At 35.8% G+C, this 21431-nt stretch overlaps 1 protein-coding gene and 1 long non-coding RNA gene across 10 annotated transcripts in view; both read left to right on the forward strand.

Annotated features, from left to right (window-relative positions):
• LOC123536495 (fibropellin-1-like) overlaps nt 1-21431 on the forward strand; it is a 270748-nt gene that overhangs the window by 205393 nt on the left and 43924 nt on the right. The window lies entirely within an intron of this gene.
• Nucleotides 3390-8179, forward strand: LOC128550336 (uncharacterized). Of its 2 annotated transcripts, XR_008368218.1 has the most exons (4): nt 3390-4378; nt 4978-5057; nt 5627-5687; nt 6190-8179. It is a non-coding gene; the product is annotated as an uncharacterized LOC128550336 (long non-coding RNA). The 2 variants fall into 2 exon arrangements; XR_008368219.1 differs by lacking the exon at nt 3390-4378 and having other exon boundaries at nt 4933-5057.

A 21431-nucleotide genomic window follows, 5' to 3' on the forward strand; every position in this document is an offset into this window, starting at 1 on the left:
AAACAAAGTAAAGCCCCTTGGGACAAATTGAAAACTAGTCTTGGAGCTTGAAAGACTTATAAGATAAACATGTACTAAGTATGTATACAGGCAAATTTAGCTCATAAAAGGTAATCCCATTGAAGATCTCATAAAGGTTAAGATATGCTATTGTAGCTTATGGAAAATAAAACTGTTCTGTAACTTTTCTTCTGTCATAATGCCTTATGAAGAGCCTAAATGGTTTTGTAATTTAAGATTTAAAGCGATTAAAATAGTCCTTGAAAATCCATGAAAAGTCCTTGAATTTTTTTTGCCAAGTCCTGTATGAACCATGGTAATAAATATGGATTTATATATATCAGTAAATACTTACAGGACTTATTTGAAATTTCATTATTGTTATTAGTTGGACTGAGACAATCAGGGTAGATAACTATGTACTGATTTTATGTCAAATTACCTCCCTTTATTTTAAATTAAAATGGGTATATCTCCATAACTAATGAAGATACTGATCTGAAATTTCATTTATGTCAACAGATTTATTTGGCAGATCCTTCTTTTGCTCACTTACAGTACATTTTTAGCTCACCTGTCACAACGTGACAAGGTGAGCTTTTGTGATCGCGCGGTGTCTGTCGTCCGTGCGTGCGTCCGTCCGTAAACTTTTGCTTGTGACCACTCTAGAGGTCACATTTTTCATGGGATCTTTATGAAAATAGGTCAGAATGTTCATCTTGATGATATCTAGGTCAAGTTTGAAACTGGGTCACGTGCCTTCAAAAACTAGGTCAGTAGGTCTAAAAATAGAAAAACCTTGTGACCTCTCTAGAGGCCATATATTTCATGAGATCTTCATGAAAATTGGTCAGAATGTTCACCTTGATGATTTCTAGGTCAAGTTTGAAACTGGGTCACGTGCCATCCAAAACTAGGTCAGTAGGTCTAAAAATAGAAAAACCTTGTGAACTCTCTAGAGGCCATATATTTCACAAGATCTTCATGAAAATTGGTAAGAATGTTCACCTTGATGATATCTAGGTCAAGTTCGAAACTGGGTCACGTGCCATCCAAAACTAGGTCAGTAGGTCAAATAATAGAAAAACATTGTGACCTCTCTAGAGGCCATATATTTCATGAGATCTTCATGAAAATTGGTCAGAACGTTCACCTTGATGGTCTCTAGGTCAAGTTTGAAACTGGGTCACGTGCCATCAAAAACTAGTTGAGTAGGTCTAAAAATAGAAAAACCTTGTGACCTCTCTAAAGGCCATATTTTTCATGGGATCTGTATGAAAGTTGGTCTGAATGTTTATCTTGATGATATCTAGGTCAAGTTCGAAACTGGGTCACGTGCGGTCAAAAACCAGGTCAGTAGGTCTAAAAATAGAAAAACATTGTGACCTCTCTAGAGGCCATATATTTCACAAGATCTTCATGAAAATTGGTCAGAACGTTTACCATGATGATATCTAGGTCAGGTTTGAAAGTGGGTCACGTGCCGTCCAAAACTAGGTCAGTAGGTCAAATAATAGAAAAACCTTGTGACCTCTCTCAAGGCCATATTTTTCATGGGATCTGTATGAAAGTTGGTCTGAATATTTATCTTGATGATATCTAGGTCAAGTTCGAAACTGGGTCACATGCGGTCAAAAACTAGGTCAGTAGGTCTAAAAATAGAAAAACCTTGTGACCTCTCTAGAGGCCATATATTTCATGAGATCTTCATGAAAATTGGTCAGAATGTTCACCTTGATGATATTTAGGTCAAGTTCGAAAGTGGGTCACTTGCCATCAAAAACTAGGTCAGTAGGTCAAATAATAGAAAAACCTTGTGACCTCTCTAGAGGCCATTTTTCATGGGATCTGTATGAAAGTTGGTCAGAATGTTCATCTTGATGATATCTAGATCAAGTTTGAAAGTGGGTCACGTGCAGTCAAAAACTAGGTCAGTAGGTCAAATAATAGAAAAACCTTGTGACCTCTATAAAGGCCATATTTTTCAGGGGATCTGTATGAAAATTGGTCTGAATATTCATCTTGATGATATCTAGGTCAAGTTCGAAACAGGGTCATGTGCGGTCAAAAACTAGGTCAGTAGGTCTAAAATTATTAAAATCTTTTGACCTCTCTAGAGGCCATATTTTTCAATGGATCTTCATGAAAATTGATCTGAATGTTCACCTTGATGATATCTAGTTAAAATTCGAAACTGGGTCACGTACAGTCAAAACTAGGCCAGTAGGTATAAAAATAGAAAACCCTGTGACCTCTCTAGAGGCCATAATTTTCACGAGATCTTCATGAAAATTAGTGAGAATGTTAACCTTGGTGATATCTAGGTCAAGTTCAAAACAGGGTCATGTACCTTCGAAAACTAGGTCAGAAGGTCTCAAAATAGAAAAACCTTGTGACCTCTCTAGAGGCCATATATTTCATGAGATCTTCATGAAAATTAGTCAGAATGTTCACCTTGATGATATCTAGGTCAAGTTCGAAAGTGGGTCACTTGCCATCAAAAACTAGGTCAGTAGGTCAAATAGAAAAACCTTGTGACCTCTCTAGAGGCCATTTTTCATGGGATCTGTATGAAAGTTGGTCTGAATGTTCATCTTGATGATATCTAGGTCAAGTTTAAAAGTGGGTCACATGCCGACAAAAACTAGGTCAGTAGGTCAAATAATAGAAAAACCTTGTGACCTCTCTAGAGGCCATATTTTTCATGGGATCTGTATGAATGTTGGTCTGAATGTTCATCTTGATGATATCTAGATCAAGTTTGAAAGTGGGTCAAGTGCCCTCAATAACTAGGTCAGTAGGTCTAATAATAGAAAAACCTTGTGATCTCTATAAAGGCAATATTTTTCAGGGGATCTGTATGAAAATTGGTCTGAATGTTCATCTTGATGATATCTAGGTCAAGTTCGAAACAGGGTCATGTGCGGTCAAAAACTAGGTCTGTTGGTCTAAAATTATTAAAATCTTTTGACCTCTCTAGAGGCCATATTTTTCAATGGATCTTCATGAAAATTGATCTGAATGTTCACCTTGATGATATCTAGTTCAGTTACGAAACTGGGTCACGTGCGGTCAAAACTAGGCCAGTAGGTATAAAAATAGAAAAACCTGTGACCTCTCTAGAGGCCGTCATTTTCATGAGATCTTCATGAAAATTAGTGAGAATGTTCACCTTGGTAATATCTAGGTCAAGTTCAAAACAGGGTCATGTACCTTCGAAAACTAGGTCAATAAGTCAAATAATAGAAAAACCTTGTGACCTCTCTAGAGACCATATTTTTCAATGGATCTTCATGAAAGTTGGTCAGAATTTTTATCTTGATAATATCTAGGTCAAGTTCAAAACTGGGACACATGAGCTCAAAAACTAGGTCAGTATGTCAAAGAATAGAAAAAACGACTTCATACTCAAAACTGGGTCATGTGGGAAGAGGTGAGCGATTCAGGACCATCATGGTCCTCTTGTTTTTAAGACCAATTCTCTGTAAAAACCAAAAAAAGTTGGAAACTCATAGTCACAGATTTCCTTTAAACCGATTTTTTCTTGAAGAGGGTGCAAAATTAAGAAAATCCTGTTTTTCATTTTTTCAATATATGTCCCAGTTACCATGGAAACGAGGATGCAAATCCCCAACTTGCTGAATTTTCAAAAAAGTAGGGGTGCATGCCTATTTTGTTATCTGGAAAGTACTAGAAAGTGTCCTTTATTTTCGTACTTGCAAATTTTAAAGGCAAATGAACAAGGTTTCATACCAAACTAATATTTCCAAATATTTATTTGATTCTTGTATGATCTAGACTTTTATCTGCAAGAAAAAATATATTTATGGAGCAAAACATATGTTTATATTGCGCTCTACATCTTGAAAAGTGCACAGGTCTCAGCAGAAAAGTATATTTGTTTGTTTAAAGGGAAGATGATATTTCAAAAAGAAACATAAATCGTAGTGGGTCATTCAGACACATTCTTGTAGATTTGGGCCAAAGTTTATGATTTGGGGCATTTTTCCTATTTTTATTACCTCCCCTTGATGCTCTTCATTTAGGAAATCACAAAGAGCTTATCTAAGTTTACTTCCTGGATTATGCTGAATTCAGATTTCCACTCGGATTTTGCAAATTTTTAGTATATAGATACAATGACAGTCAGAGATTTTATGCTAAATGGGCATGGGATGCTTGGATGTGTCCCTTCAAACCAAGTCCACGTTTAAAATTTGCTGAATAGCGACATTGTTTGGGAAAAATACTGTGGCAGAAAAGAGTCTAAACTGTGGATAGACATCAGTCTGACATCTGTGTGTTTATTTCCATAAGTGAAGTTTGTATCAACTGACTGAAGGATCAGTGTTAAAGGATAACATTACAATGAAAACAGGTGAGTCTCATAATATTTTATGTTTTAATATGACATGTAAAAATTCCAAGCTATGCAAGGCTCACTTCCTTCAACAGATTCAAAGACCATACAGAGGTTATTTTCTTAAATATTGGACAGACATTTCTTATTATTTTACCAAGATGAAACTTACAGGCATTTTTCCATCATTTTGGGAATACCATGCACCAACACCAGTGGAATTGGGAAAATGCTCTCAGAAATTGTCTAATGTGGAAATTTCCAAATTACCAAAATCTATGTAAAGATATTTTTTTGTGTAAATTAAGCAACACTATAAATGTTGTTGTAATAACCTAAGTATAGATATATACAAATTTAAAAACCATTTTAAAACATCAAACAACCATATAAGGTAACACATTTGGGAATTTCATATTCAGACTTGGGAAGAAACATACTGTTTTCTTTGGGATTACCTCCTTTTATTGGAGGTAGATTTATAATGGAAAAAGCCCTGATTTTAGTTGTAAATGACCATTAGCATGCTTTTTATGTTATTTGTAAAAAGCAGATAAAGACATATTTTCATATCAAAATGTATATATTTTTGTAAATTTATTTGTTTTGTTTTTCAGCTGTGAGTTGTTTCTTTTGAAAATGACTGCTTGATGATAAAGTTTCAAACAACTATGAAGTGAGTGGATGTTCTAGAGAGGTAATCATAATTTAGTCATTTGCAACAGTGTATGTGTTTGCAAAAGTACCTGCAGAAATATAGACTTACTGAAGTAAAAACTCACTGAATGCTGAAAAATGAAAATATTTAATTGCATCCATTGCTACACATAAGTCAGCATGTTTTAATCTGCACATGCCTGTTTTACAAGTACATATTGAATGTTAATGGTTTGTGTCAAAGTTAATATGTTTTTATATATATTTACACATCAGAGGCCTACATGTATTTAAATAAAGAATAAAGTCCCCCACATGCCCATATTCATACAAGTATGAAATCTTGACCTCTCAATCTATGATACAAGAATAGCTAGTAGGACTTCATATAACTTAAATTGACATACATTTGTATTGTGACTAAAAATATTGATAAGTTTTTGAAATTTTAAAATATACCCTTTTTCAGAAAAGGACCCTCTGCACATGTATGAGAAACAGATTTTACTTTTAAAGTGGCCCATATAATGTTGAAAAGGATGAAATCCTGTATCTGTCAAAATGTAACAACAGTAACAACCATTTTAGTTTGATTTGTGTATATTCCAGACTAATTCTTCAAAGAATGAATGATCATCATCATGCTTATATTGGAATAAAAGGAAGGAAGGTATCTACATTTTATTTATAGTTTGCCTTAGTCTCTGATCAGGTCTGATTTCAGATCTTTATAAATGCTTTATTGAATGTTATTTTTTGACAGAATATTTATGAACTTTGTTTAGAATTTCATGTATCTTAAATTTAATCAAAGTGTAGCAAAGTCAAAAGTATTTAATGTATTTCATACAATTGTTCCTTTTAAAATCATTTCAAGGAGGGGGAGGTCTATGTGATAAATTATTTTCATTAAAAGAATAAAAGAAAGATGTATATATTATACATTTACTTATACAAAATTTATTAAATGATGAAATAGTGTATGTAATTTTTATTCATTTACAAATTTGTGAAAGGAAACCCTCCAGCTGGCTTGTAGAAGATCAATAGTTCTACCCATTTAACATGATGTCACAAATATTTTAACTGGAGAGCCCATCCCCATCCCACCACCACCCATAGTCAAATGAAATACATTCAGATTGTTATTCTCTCACATCTCTTTTTTTCAGTGACAGCTACAGTCAGGGTAAAAGTAAATGCAGTCAGAAGACCTCTGATATCACCTGAAGAGCCAGCCTTCTCAAGATTCTGTATCAAATAAAAATAACAAGGACAAAAGACTTTTTATAACTTGCAAATGTGCAGCCTGTGACATAACTGTCTGATCCAGGTAGTTTAGTGTTGACAAGATGACATTTCATCTCTATAGTAGAGGACACAAGTTTGAAATGCAGTATGTCATTGTGAAGGCAAAATATGTTTATGAAATAGTGTGTGTGTTTTGTGTTTCCCAAATAGAGAGGCTGAAAGTGGGGAATCATCAATTAGTGTTTTTGGAATAAGTTATGGACATCTGAATAGTAAAGATCTGTCCCTTTTTTGGATTGCCACAGACCAAAATAATGATTGGTGCCTTTGACATAAATAGAAGAACTCACACTGGACACCCTGAAGATGGAATTACAAGAATGTATGTTGTTTGCATTAATGTTTTTTTTTCTTCAGATTTATGGAAAAACAATTAGAATGTCATTTCTTAAAAATGTTGATAGTTGTTTAACCAAAGGCCCTGTAATTGAAAAATATCTTTATTCTTGACTTTATCATGTTTATATTAAAATAAAAAAAATTTGATACTGTTTGATTACTTTTGCATGTATAACATTAAATTTGTTATATTTAAATTTGATAAAATTTAATGTATTTTGAAAAAGATGCACTTGAACATATCTAAATGGAATAAACACATGACAGTCTTTGAATATCTGTAAAAAAGCACATATTTTGCAGTTCTCATCAGATTTGGTTACCAATTTACAGCATAATTATACATGAAGGCTTATTACTCAAACATATGCAGATCTAATTGTATATATTCTACCATAGATAATTTTATTTCATATAGATTTTTTAAATCTTTAAAAAATACTGAGAAAATATAGCAAAACAATGGTTGAATTAGTATACTTGATTTTGTGAGACTGTTGAAATATTACAGTTCTTTTTCCCTCTTAAGCCTGTATCATAAAATCATATTTTCTGATGAAATTTATTTTTTAAGAATGTTGCAATGCAGATTTTAATGAAAAAATTCATACATTTGTAAAGTTACCTATATTGTGTTAGGTAATAACTTAAGCCCATATATACTAATTGGCCAATGATTAAAGAGAACATCTGAGTTTCTAGCTGACTTTCTGACTAATTTAAGACCTCATTCATGTAACAACATCTGTTAATCTTCAGAAATCCAGTAAAATTGTCATCTGTAAAACAGGTTTTCATTCTAAGATATACAAGGCATATAACATCCTATTTTACTAGCATGTATTTACTTTAATAAATAAAGTAGATTTAGTTGTGTATTTTGATAAATTTTGGAAAAAGCATTAGGAGATATTTCTGCAACTGCAGTTTGTATTAACTGAGTATTTACTGGCACTGGAATGTGCATGATCAGGGTTTTTCTGAATAAACTTAGTAAAGTCTTAAATCTACATTATCTATAGCTATCTGTAAAAAGTCCAGCCATTGTCTTGATAGTTTGAAAGAATTAAATACATTTGAGCCGCACCATGAGAAAACCAACATATTGGCTTTGCGACCAGCATAGATCCAGAGCAGCCCGCGCAGTCTGGTCTGGATCCATCCTGTTCGCTTCCAAAGCATATTGCAACTGAACAGCATGGATCCTGACCAGACTGCACTGATGCACAGGCTGGTATGGATCCATTCTGGTCGCAAACGCACTATGTTGGTTTTCTCATGGCGCGGCTCATTTAAAGTTGTATCTAGCAAAATATTGACTAAACTGTTCTGTAGATAATTTGATTTAATTTGATTGTTAAAGGAAGAATGTGCATCATGATTGTTATTACATAAACATACTGTATTATTTTTAAATATCATGATATTTTTCAGTCTTGGATTACACTGTTATTTGTTCATAATTTTGAAATGTATTTAAAATGTAAATATTAAATCAAATGGCGAAGTAGACATGATTTTGCTTTTTACTACTATTTGTTTCCATGGCAACAAAATGATTTCCAAAGGTGAAAGGACACTGTCTTTACACAAACACACATAGATATTTTTATGCCGATTCTTCTCCTTAAATTCCCGATTTCTCCCTAAATTCTGTGGAGGACTTCTCCCTCAAATTTTGACCTAGGATGATCCCTGTTTTTTAATGCAAAATGAATGTTGTAAACCATGGCAACTTGAAAAAAAAATTGGACAGTCATGATTAGTAACCATACAATACCTTAAAGGCCAGTGTCAGTTGGTTATGAGTATTTCCAACTGCTTTGAAACTCAAAATTAGTTTACCCAAAAGAAAGAAAAGTGCATACAAGGTTGTTGAGAACTGACCTTGTGACAATGCTTTAAGTTTCATAGATCATGATTATGGTTGTATCCTTCTTAATTCTGCCCAGAATTTGCTTCAGGTGCGTTAGATGCATTGACAGTTTGCAGATGAACTTTTCTTGTTTCATAGAATACAAAATTGATACAGAAAGTGCTTTAAAAAGGTCTGAATTATAATTTTCTTGTACGTTGCCATGGTAACGGAACATTCTCCTTAATTTCTAGACAAAGTGTTGGACAGTATAACTTTGTAAAATTATTTTACATGAAATACTTATGTTTTGCAACAATTCTGTATCTGGCAATGTAATATTATTTCAGGTTATTCTGTAATTTGTGCATAAATGAGTTTGCTGAAAACTCATTTTTTGTCAATTTTCAAATTTCTGTAAAAAGCTCAAATATGAATGACCCACTAAAATTCCTCCTTAAATTGAAATAGGTATCATAGCTCTGCTGAATCCATACAAGTATTATATTCAGATGCGTGCACTTTTTTTTCTATTAGAAGTTGAAAAATATACATGCAGACCAATTTTTAAAGATAATGTAAAATCTTAAAAGGGGGTATTTATAAAATTGTTGCATCTAAAACTGTGAATATGTTGGAAGACAATATTTGTTTTCAATAATTACTTCAGGTATGTATTTCAGGCAAATATGAAAATTAGTGCTCTATTGCAGACATAGAGACCACTATGTGTAAAGAAAATTGTAACATTTTAGTAAAATTTGACTCTCAGAAATTGCCATTTTTCGCAAAAAGTATAATGTTCTCGTTTCCATGGTAACCAGAGCTGATTCATATCTTTTCCCCCTTGATTCTTCATATATGGCTTGAATACTAAAAAGGGTGCAAATATGAAGTAATTCTGAGACTATGAGTTTCCGACCCCTTCTTTAATTTTTTGGTTCTTACAGAGAATTGGTCTTAATTACTTCACATTTACGTTACTATAAATAGCTTATTTTTAGTAACTTTTTAGCTCACCTGTCACAAAGTGACAAGGTGAGCTTTTGTGATCGCGCAGCGTCCGTCGTCCGTCGTCCGTGCGTCCGTCCGTCCGTCCGTCAGTCCGTAAACTTTTGCTTGTGACCACTCTAGAGGTCACATTTGTCATGGGAACTTTATGAAATTTGGTCAGAATGTTCATCTTAATGATATCTAGGTCAAGTTCGAAACTGGGTCACGTGCAATCCAAAACAAGGTCAGTAGGTCTAAAAATAGAAAAACCTTGTGACCTCTCTAGAGGCCATATATTTCATAAGATCTTCATGAAAATTGGTCAGAGTGTTCACCTTAATGATTTCTAGATCAAGTTCGAAACTGGGTCACGTGCGGTCAAAAACTAGGTCAGTAGGTCTAAAAATAGAAAAACCTTGTGACCTCTCTAGAGGCCATATTTTTCATGAGATCTTCATGAATTTTGGTCAGAATGTTCACCTTGATAATATCTAGGTCAAGTTCGAAACTGGGTCACGTGGGGTCAAAAACTAGGTCATTAGGTCTAAAAATAGAAAAACATTGTGACCTCTCTAGAGGCCATATTTCTCAATGGAACTTCATGAAAATTGGTCAGAATGTTCACCTTGATGATATCTAGGTCAAGTTCGAAACAGGGTCACGTGGGGTTAAAAACTAGGTCAGTAGGTCTAAAAATAGAAAAACCTTGTGACCTCGCTAGAGGCCATATTTTTCATGAGATCTTCATGAATATTGGTCAGAATGTTCATCTTGATGATATCTAGATCAAATTCGAAACTGGGTCATGTGGGGTCAAAAACTAGGTCAGTAGATCTAAAAATAGAAAAACCTTGTGACCTCTCTAGAGGCCATATTTCTCAATGGATCTTCATGAAATTTTGTCAGAATGTTCATCTTGATGATATCTAGGTCAATTTCGAAACTGGGTCACGTGCGATCAAAAACTAGGTCAGTAGGTCTAAAAATAGAAAAACCTTGTGACCTCTCTAGAGGCCATATTTTTCAATGGATCTTCATGAAAATTGATCAGGATGTTTACCTTGATGATATCTAGGTCATGTTCAAAACTGGGTCACGTCGAGTTAAAAACTAGGTCAGTAGATCTAAAAATAGAAAAACCTTGTGACCTCGCTAGAGGCCATATTTTTCATGAGATCTTCATGAATATTGGTCAGAATGTTCACCTTGATGATATCTAGGTCAGGTTCGAAACTGGGTCACGTGGGGTCAAAAACTAGGTCAGTAGGTCTAAAAATAGAAAAACCTTGTGACCTCTCTAGAGGCCATATTTCTCAACGGATCTTCATGAAAATTGTGAGAATGTTCAGCTTGATGATATCTAGGTCAGGTTCGTAACTGGGTCATGTGCGGTCAAAAACTAGGTCAGTAGTCGAAAAATAGAAAAAACCTTGTGACCTCTCTAGAGGCCATATTTTTCACGAGATCTTCATGAAAATTGGTGAGAATGTTCACCTTGATGATATCTAGGTCAAGTTTAAAAGCGGGTCACGTGCCTTCAAAAACTAGGTCATTAGGTCAAATAATAGAAAAACCTTTTGACCTCTCTAAGAGGCCATATTTTTCAATGGATCTTCATGAAAATTGGTCAGAATTTTTTATCTTGATGATATCTAGGTCACATGTGCTCAAAAACTAGGTCACTATGTCAAATAATAGAAATAATGACGTCATATTCAGTTCAACACTGGGTCATGTGGGGATAGGTGAGCGATTCAGGACCATCATGGTCCTCTTGTTTATTATTGGCTGTAGGAAAAAACCAAGACCACTTTTCTGTGGTACAACATGGATGGTACCTCCAATTTTTAGGTATATTTTGACATATCTATACCTTGTAAGAATTTTTTTTCTTTTTGGTTAAATTTCTTCCCTTTGTTGTTCCTGTCCTTTGGACTTAGATATTTTTTCTGAGGACCTTCTTGTCCTCAAGTGCAATGATAACAGGTGAGCGATATAGGGCCATCATGGCCCTCTTGTTTTTATTGTTGTTCCCAGGATTACGCGCAAATGCGCTAAAATGAAAAAAGCTCCATTTATTAGGGATCTTTTCGACTACGCTACACTGCGGAAGCACATTTTTGACCTAATTACTGCTATACAGGCTCTCCAGCTGTCCCTAGTTTTTCCTAGTTTTTTTTGAAAGTGCTCCCTAGTTTTTCTAAAATGCTCCTAGTATTCCTAGTTTTTCATTTGCAGGCAATATGCTGAAAGTTTCAGTTTTGTCTTTTAAATGTGTTTTGAAGATTTTCTTGCAGAAAACAATGTAGAAATGTTCAGCTGACTTGCCTGTGTTACTGGCAATAGTGGTTTGATGTCACTGATACATTTGGACCATGCTTAAGTGATGCCAAACAGAAACTGCAGAAGCAAATTTACAGTCAGCTGAACACCAGGCCCTGATCTATGACCAGGCCGAGGGGGCCCGTGTCCACCTTTGGCTGAGAAGTGACCTATACTCATCAAAGATGCAACTTACTATTTTGGCAAAAGAATAATTTTTTCTCAAAATTTAGACCCAGAAATGCACCAGAGGCCACCATTTCATACCTGTATTTCAAAATTTTCCCTAACCCCCCGCATCAAGAGGGGAGTTACCCGTCCATTATTTATTTATTTATTTATTTATTTATTAACATTTAACATCAATAGCATAAAACACAATAACAAAGGCAATAAATATAATATCACAGCATATAAAAACTATCTCAAAATTTAGACCTAAAAATGCACCAGAGCCCACCATTTCATGCCTGTATTTCAAAAATATGCAGGGGGAGAACCCGCTGACTCCCTTCAAATGAGGGCTGACAGCCACCAATAAATGGAAGCAGAGGCCACCATTTCATACCTGCATTTCAACAAAATTCAGAAACCCTCTAATATGGGCAAAGGCACCCCTCAGATACCCCGCTAGGCTTCGCGGCGGTGACATCTTTGTTCTAGACTGGTGACCCTGCCACCCCCACCCAGTCAAAAATTTCTGTATAGCTAATATGTTTAATTGGATAGAAAAACAGCAGTAAGGTAACACTATCTGATAATACCTCCTAGTTTTTGTCTCCGGATTCCTAGATTTTCCTAGTTTTTTCCTAGTTTTCTGCTTGAAAAATTCCTAGTTTTCTCCTAGTTTTTAGCTCACCTGTCACAAAGTGACAAGGTTAGCTTTTGTGATCGCGCGGTGTCCGTCGTCCGTGTGTGTGTGCGTCCATAAACTTTTGCTTGTGACCACTCTAGAGGTCACATTTTTTCAGGGATCTTTATGAAAGTTGGTCTGAATGTTCATCTTGATGATATCTAGGTCAAGTTCGAAACTGGGTCACGTGCCTTCAAAAACTAGGTCAGTAGGTCTAAAAATAGAAAAACCTTGTGACCTCTCTAGAGGCCATATATTTCATGAGATCTTCATGAAGATTAGTCAGAATGTTCACCTTGATGATATCTGGGTCAAGTTTGAAAGCGGATCACTTGCCATCAAAAACTAGGTCAGTAGGTCAAATAATAGAAAAACCTTGTGACCTCTCTAGAGGCCATATTTTTCATGGGATCTGTATGAAAGTTGGTCTGAATGTTCATCTTGATGATATCTAGATCAAGTTCGAAAGTGGGTCACGTGCCATAAAAAACTAGGTCAGTAGGTCAAATAATAGAAAAACCTTGTGACCTCTCTAAAGGCCATATTTTTCATGGGATCTGTATGAAAATTGGTCTGAATGTTCATCTTGATGATATCTAGGACAAGTTCGAAACAAGGTCGTGTGCTGTCAAAAACTTGGTCAGTAGGTCTAAAAATAGAAAAACCTTGTGACTTCTCTAGAGGCCATACTTGTGAATGGATCTCCATAAAAATTGGTCAGAATGTTCATCTTGACGATATCTAGGTCAAGTTCGAAAGTGGGTCACATGCCTTCAAAAAGTAGGGTAAGTAGGTCAAATAATGAAAAAACGTTGTGACCTCTCTAGAGGCCATATTTTTCATGGGATCTGTATGAAAGTTGGTCTGAATGTTTATCTTGATGATATATAGGTCAAGTTCGAAACTAGGTCAACTGCAATCAAAAACTAGGTCAGTAGGTCTTGAAATAGAAAAACCTTGTGACCTCTCTAGAGGCCATACCCTTGAATGGATCTTCATGAAAATTGGTCAGAATGTTCAATTTGATGATATCTAGGTCAAGTTCGAAACTGGGTCACGTGCCGTAAAAAACAAGGTCAGTAGCTCAAATAATAAAAAAACCTTGTGACCTCTCTAAAAGGCCATACTTTTCATGGGATCTGTATGAAAGTTGGTCCGAATGTTCATTTTGATGATATCTAGGTCAAGTTTGAAACTGGGTCAACTGCGGTCAAAAACTAGGTCAGTAGGTCTAAAATTAGAAAAATCTTTTGACCTCTCTAGAGGCCATATTTTTCAATGGATCTTCATGAAAATTGATCTGAATATTTCCCTTGATGATATCTAGGTCAGTTTTGAAACTGGGTCACGTGCATTCAAAAACTAGGCCAGTAGGTATAAAAATAGAAAAACCTTGTGACCTCTCTAGAGGCCATATTTTTCATGAGATCTTCATGAAAATTAGGGAGAATGTTCACCTTGATGATATCTAGGTAAAGTTCAAAACAGGGTCACGTACAAGTGACAAGGTGAGCTTTTGTGATCACCCTTTGTCCGTCGCCAGTCCGTCCGTGCGTCCGTCCGTCAACAATTTCTTGTCTGCACGATAGTGGTTTCATTTATGATTTTATTTTAACCAAACTTGCACACAACTTGTATCACCAAAAGATCTCGGTTCCTATCTTGAACTGGCCAGATCCCATTATAGGGTCCAGAGTTATGGCCCCTGAAAGGGCCAAAATCAGCTATTTTGACCTTGTCTGCACAATAGCAGCTTTATTATGTCTCCCCCCCCCCTCTGGGGAAACATATTGTTTTCGTCCTGTCCTGTCCGTCCGTATGTCACACTTCATTTCCGGGCAATAACTGGAGAACCATTTGACCTAGAACCTTCAATCTTCATAGGGTTGTAGGGCTGCTGGCGTAAACGACCCCTGTTGTTTTTGGGGTCACTCCGTCAAAGGTCAAGGTCACAGGGGCCTGAACATTGAAAACCATTTCCGATCAATAACTAGAGAACCACTTGACCCAGAATGTTGAAACTTCATAGGTTGATTGATCATGAAGAGTAGATGACCCCTATTGATTTTGGGGTCACTCTGTCAAAGGTCAAGGTCACAGGGGCCTGAACATTAAAAACCATTTCCGATCAATAACTAGAGAACCACTTGACCCAGAATGTTGAAACTTCATAGGATGATTGGTCATGAAGAGTAGATGACCCCTATTGATTTTGAGGTCACTCCGTCAAAGGTCAAGGTCACAGGGGCCTGAACATTGAAAACCATTTCCGATCAATAACTAGAGAACCACTTGACCCAGAATGTTGCAACTTCATAGGATGATTGATCATGAAGAGTAGATGACCCCTATTGATTTTGGGGTCACTCCATCATAGGTCAAGGTCACAGGGGCCGGAACATTGAAAACCATTTCCTATCAATAAATAGAGAACCACTTGACCCAGAATGTTGAAACTTCATAGGGTGATTGAACATGCAGAGTAGATGACCCCTATTGATTTTGGGGTCAGTCGATTAAAGGTCAAGGTCACAGTGGCCTGTTCATGTAAAATCATTTTTTGGAAATAACTTGAGAACCACTTGACCTACAATGTTGAAACTTAATAGGATGATTGGACATGCAGAGTAGATGACCCCTATTTATTTTGAGGTCACTTGATCAAAAGTCAAGGTCACAGGAGCCTGAACAGTGACTTGAGAACCACTAGGCCAAGAGTGTTGAAATTTAGCGGGATGACTGGACATGCTAAGTAGATGATCCCTATTGCAGCCAACCATCAGTGTCTCTTTGACTTTCGCTCCTGAACCCTATTGACTTCTTGCCTATAGGACTTTGCATTGGGAGAGACATTCGCTTTTTTACAAAAGCATTTTCTAGTTTATGATTTGATTTTTACCAAACTGGCACACAACTTGTATCACCATAAGATCTTGGTTCCTTTCTTGAACTGGTTAGATTCCATCATGGGTTCCAGAGTTATGGCCCCTGAAAGGGCCAGAATTAGCTATTTTGACCTTGTCTGCACAATAGCAGCTTCATTTATGATTTTATTTTAACCAAACTTGCACAAAACTTGTATCACCATAACATCTTGGTTCCTTTCTTGAACTGGCCGGATTCCTTTATGGGTTCCAGAGATATGGCCCCTGAACGGGCCAGAATTAGCTATTTTGACCTTGTCTGCACAATAGCAGCTTCATTTATGATTTGAATTTAATCAAACTTGCACAAAACTTGTGTCACCATAAGATCTGAGTTCTTTTCTTGAACTGGCCAGATCCCATAATGGATTCCAGAGTTATGGCCCCTGAAATGGCCAGAATTAGCTATTTTGACCTTGTCTGCACAATAGCAGCTTCATTTATGATTTGATTTTAACCAAACTTGCACACTGATACACTTGTATCACCACAAGATCTTAGTTCCTTTCTTGATCTGGCCAGATTCCATCATGGGTTCCAGAGTTAGGCCCCTTAAAGGGCCAAAATTGGCTATTTTGGCTTTTGCAGCCATATAGAGACTTCATTTATGGTTTTATTTGATATGAGGGTTTTTTTTATGCCCCCGAAGGGAGGCATATAGTTTTTGAACCGTCTGTCGGTCTGTCAGTCTGTCCGCAATTTTCGTGTCCGGTCCATATCTTTGTCATTCATGCATGGATTTTAAAATAACTACGCATGAATGTGTTACACAGTAAGACAACGTGTCGCGTGCAAGACCCAGTTCCATAGGTCAAAGGTCCTTAACTCTAACATCGGCCATAACTATATATTCATTCAAAGTGCCATCGGGGGCATGTGTCATCCTATGGAGACAGCTCTTGTTTATTCTATAGCAGAGGCCGAATATCGGCCTCGTCCCCCAGCCGAGGATTTCCCCCACAGCCAAGGATTTCCCCTACCACAGTTGAAATTCCCCTATGTCCGAAATTCCCCCCTCCAAAATCGTAAACAAAGCAATGGAGATTACTCCCAGCGATTTTCCCTACCGAATATCCGACCCGTTCACAATTGCAGACGGTCTTTCACAATTTTCAATGGATGTGAAAACCTTTAGAAATAGTCGAAAAATGTTAGAAAAGCGTTCAGTGGACCCGAGGTTCCGGTTTCGACCAGCGAAAATCGATAAAAACTCGTATCTGACCCGCACATAATATGCCGTGGGCGTCTGCTTGTCTCGCGGTAATACTCTTTGATGCGTAACGAGTTCGAAAGCTCTGCCCGTTGTCAATCAAAATCCCAGTGAACTTCATACTGTTTGTCGACACCAGCGTAAGTATGACAGTAGGCGGAGCGTGGTATGGTAATTAGCTACGGACAGATGTCAATCACGCCACGCGCCGACTGACACGTGGTTATCATCAGTATGATGATTGATAAACAATGCAGCATCAGATTATCGTGTTTGTACCTCTTGTTAATTAGCGGCAACAGTAGGTATTTCAATGACCTTGACCCCTATTGTAAACAAAGCTTTTTAAAGTGGAAAGTGTCTTTAGCTTAGTCAGGAATCAATAAATTCATCCAAAACACTTTGTTTATTAATCTTAATAACATTCTGAATTTGGTGATTCAACTTTGCAGAAATTCTTTTTATCCAAAATAAGTTAAAAATTAGAAAAATGTGGCCACTTCCAATAATTCCTTCTTCATCTATATGAAAATTTCTGAGAAACTGCTAACTCTTGGAATGATAAACCATATCATGCTCAATACCTAAACACATAATTAGAGGAAAAAATACAAGAATTAAAATATTTGTCGCTGAAATTAATTAGTTACACCATTTTTTATGAAAAATAGTGACTTACAAAATAAGGGAGACAAAAGTTGAAAGTGCTGTAGTGTTTTGTAAAACAATTTATATGGTAAAATTCTGTATTATTATGAAAGATATAATGTTAATGAACACATCTGCATCATTTTTTAAATGAAAAGTCTTTATCTTAAAAAGTCACTGAAATACCTAGCAACAGCTTATGCTGTATTGTGTAATATGTGTTGTTAATTTAAAGTAATTATTTTATGTGCTTGATTCGATTAAATAAGCCAGTCGGCCGTTATGCAAATTTATTATCTTTGCCGAGGTATTTTGCTAGAGCAAAATAAAATATAAATGTTTTAAGTAATCAGATATTATAAGTATGGAATAGTTCTGGTGAAAAGATTAAATTTAAAACGGGTATTTTATCAAGAATTTTTAATGTTTGCTTTCGTTTTTTCATATTTGTCACACGTTTTCGCGATCGTGATTTTCGGACTTTTTTTATCCTTTCTTACAAGATTTTCTAGTACAATTGAAATAAAAAGCCAACAAAAGTATGCATTTAATAATAATATGATGACTCTTGCAAAAGCAACTCTTATTTTAAAGCATTTTTTGTGAATAAAAGGATGTGACCTTTAAATATTCAATGATTTGAGCATTTCAACTCTCCCCACCCACCTTGTTACAATGATAAGTGAACATTAGTGCAAGTCCATCTATTGCTAAGTGACAGTGTGTATAGTTGCTAAAAGTTGCAAGAATATGTAATAAAAACATAGTTTAAAGTGTTTATTATGCATAATTGTAAATTCCCCCCTGAGTGAAAAAATCCCCCAAAACTGCTTGTCGCGCGCTATTTTCTTCCCCCAATGACAGGCTGGGGCCTCTTCCCCCAGTTGTAAAAAAAACCCCTGGATATAAACTTCCAAAATATCTTCAACAACAATAAATCTTGGATTCCATGACAAATCAGATCCATTCGTAGGTTCCAGAGTTATTTTATATCTGATTACCTCCCCTGATTGTAATCAGAATGGGTTTATATCAGTAAGTACTTATAGGACATTTGAAATTTCATTATTGTCATTAGTTGGACTGAGACAATCAGGGTAGATAACTATGGACTGATTTTATGTCAAATTACCTTCCTTTATTTCAAATTAAAATGGGTATATCTCCGTAACTAATGAAGATACTGATCTGAAATTTCATTGTCAACAGATTTATTTGGCAGATCCTTCTTTTGTTCACTTACAATTTTTTTTTTTTAATTACTTCCCTTTTACGTTACTATAAATATCTTATTTTCAGTAACTTTTTTGTTATTGGCCATAGGGAAAAACCGAGACCACTTTTCTGTGGTACAACATGGATGGTACATCCAATTTTTAGGTGTATTTTGACATATCTGTACCTTGTAAGAATTTGTTTTTCTTTTTGGTTAAATTTCTTCCCTTTGTTGTTCCTGTCCTTTGGATTTAGATATTTTTTCTGAGGACCTTCTTGTCCTCAAGTGTAATGATAACAGGTGAGCGATATAGGGCCATCATGGCCATCTTGTAAATGGATCTTCATGAAAATTGTTCAGAATTTTTATCTTGATAATATCTAGGTCAAGTTCAAAACTGGGTCACATGAGCTCAAAAACTAGGTCACTTTGTCAAATAATAGAAAAAACGACGTCATACTCAAAACTGGGTCATGTGGGAAGAGGTGAGCGATTCAGGACCATCATGGTCCTCTTGTTTTGCTTGTGAACATGATAGAGACAACATTTTGCAATCAGCTTTAATCAAACTTGCACACAACTTGTATTGTTATAGTATCTCGGTTCCTTTCGAAAACTGGCCAGATCCCAGCATGGGTTCCTGAGTTATGGCCCCTTAGAGGTCGAAAATTTGCTATTTTGGCTTTTGCAGCCGTATAGAGACTTCATTTATGGTTTGATTTGATACAAACTTGCAAAATATCTTCAACAACGATAAATCTTGGATTCAATGATGAATCTGTCAGATCCAATCATAGGTCCTGGAGTTATTTTATATCTGATTACCTCCCTTGATTTTAATCAAAATGGATTTATATCAGTAAGTACTTATAGGACTCATTTGAAATTTCATTTTTGTCATTAGTTGGATTGTACAATCAGGGTAGATGACTATGGACTGATTTTATTTCAAATTACCTCCCTTTATTTCAAATTAAAATGGGTATATCTCTGTAACTAATGAAGATACTGATCTGAAATTTCATTTATGTCATCAGATGAACTTGGACAATTAGTGAAGATACATATTGACTGACTTTATGACAAATTACCTCCCTTTATTTTTTATGTAAATGAATATACCTGGCAGTTTCTAATGAGATTGGTTTGAAACATTATTTATGTCTTCCATGGTAAGAAATTTCTACTTTTACTTACTATTCTAATATATTGTTGTAAAGGCTTGTACTCTCTATCTTCTGCATGCATATGCTGATGCATGATTACCTCCCTTGATTTTATTAAAAATGGATTTATCTCAGTAAGTATTTATAGAACTCATTTGAAATTTCATTATTGTTTTTGTTAGACTGAGACAATCAGGGTAGACAACTGTGGACTGATTTTATATTAAATTACCTCCCTTTGTTTCAAACTAAAATGGGTGTATCTCAGTAACCAATGAAGATACTGATTTGAAATGTCATTTATGCCATCAGATGGACTCAGACAATCAGGGTAGATAACTTTTGACTGAATTTATGACAAATTGCCTCCCTTTATTTTATATAAATAAATATACCTCAGCAGCATCTAATGAGATTGGTTTTAAATTATATTTATGTCTTTCAGTAAGGAATAGTCATGCTAGTACAAAAATGCAGTATTTGAGTGAAGGACCCTCAAACTTGGTATGGCAATTGGTTGTGACTAGTATGTGACCCATAGGTCAAAAGGGACTGTTACAAGAAAATATTTATCTATGCCAAAACTTGATCTTATCATTAAAAGCAATGGTACTCAGGTGAGCGATATAGGGCCATCATGGCCCTCTTGTTTCAAATGTATTGCTGGAGAGCCTGGCTATATAACATCAAAAACCAGCAAAATGACCTACATGAGGGAGCGATGGAGTAGTTACTGTGTAACCATGTGATTGAGGGACTGGGGACGAAGCAGACTTCTTTTCATTTGAAATTTATCAATTAAGACACCATGACTGTGCCTAATGATTTTTAGCTCACCTGTCACAAAGTGACAAGGTGAGCTTTTGTGATGGCGTGGCATCCGTTGTCCGTCCTTGCGTGCATGCGTGCGTAAACTTCTGCTTGTGACCACTCTAGAGGTCACATTTTTCATGGGATCTTTATGAAAGTTGGTCAGAATGTTCATCTTGATGATATCTAGGTCAAGTTCGAAACTGGGTCACGTGCGGTCAAAAACTAGGTCAGTAGGTCTAAAAATAGAAAAACCTTGTGACCTCTCTAGAGGCCATATTTTTCATGAGATCTTCATGAAAATTGGTCAGAATGTTCACCTTGATGATATCTAGATCAAGTTCGAAACTGGGTCACATGCGGTCAAAAACTAGGTCAGTAGGTCTAAAAATAGAAAAACCTTGTGACCTCTCTAGAGGCCATATTTCTCAATGGATCTTCATGAAAATTGGTCAGAATGTTTACCTTGATGATATCTAGGTAAAGTTTGAAACTGGGTCACGTGCGGTCAAAAACTAGGTCAGTAGGTCTGAAAATAGAAAAACTTTGTGACCTCTCTAGAGGCCATATTTTTCATGGGATCTTTATGAAAATTAGTCAGAATGTTCACCTTGATGATATCTAGGTCAAGTTCGAAACTTGGTCATGTGCGGTCAATAATTAGGTCAGTAAATTTAAAAATAGAAAAACCTTGTGACCTCTCTAGAGGCCATATTTTTCAAGAGCTTTTCATGAAAATTGATGAGAATATTCATCTTGATGATATC

The sequence above is a fragment of the Mercenaria mercenaria genome, chromosome 17 (genome assembly GCF_021730395.1).
Source record: "Mercenaria mercenaria strain notata chromosome 17, MADL_Memer_1, whole genome shotgun sequence".
NCBI classification, from domain to species: Eukaryota; Metazoa; Mollusca; class Bivalvia; order Venerida; family Veneridae; genus Mercenaria; species Mercenaria mercenaria.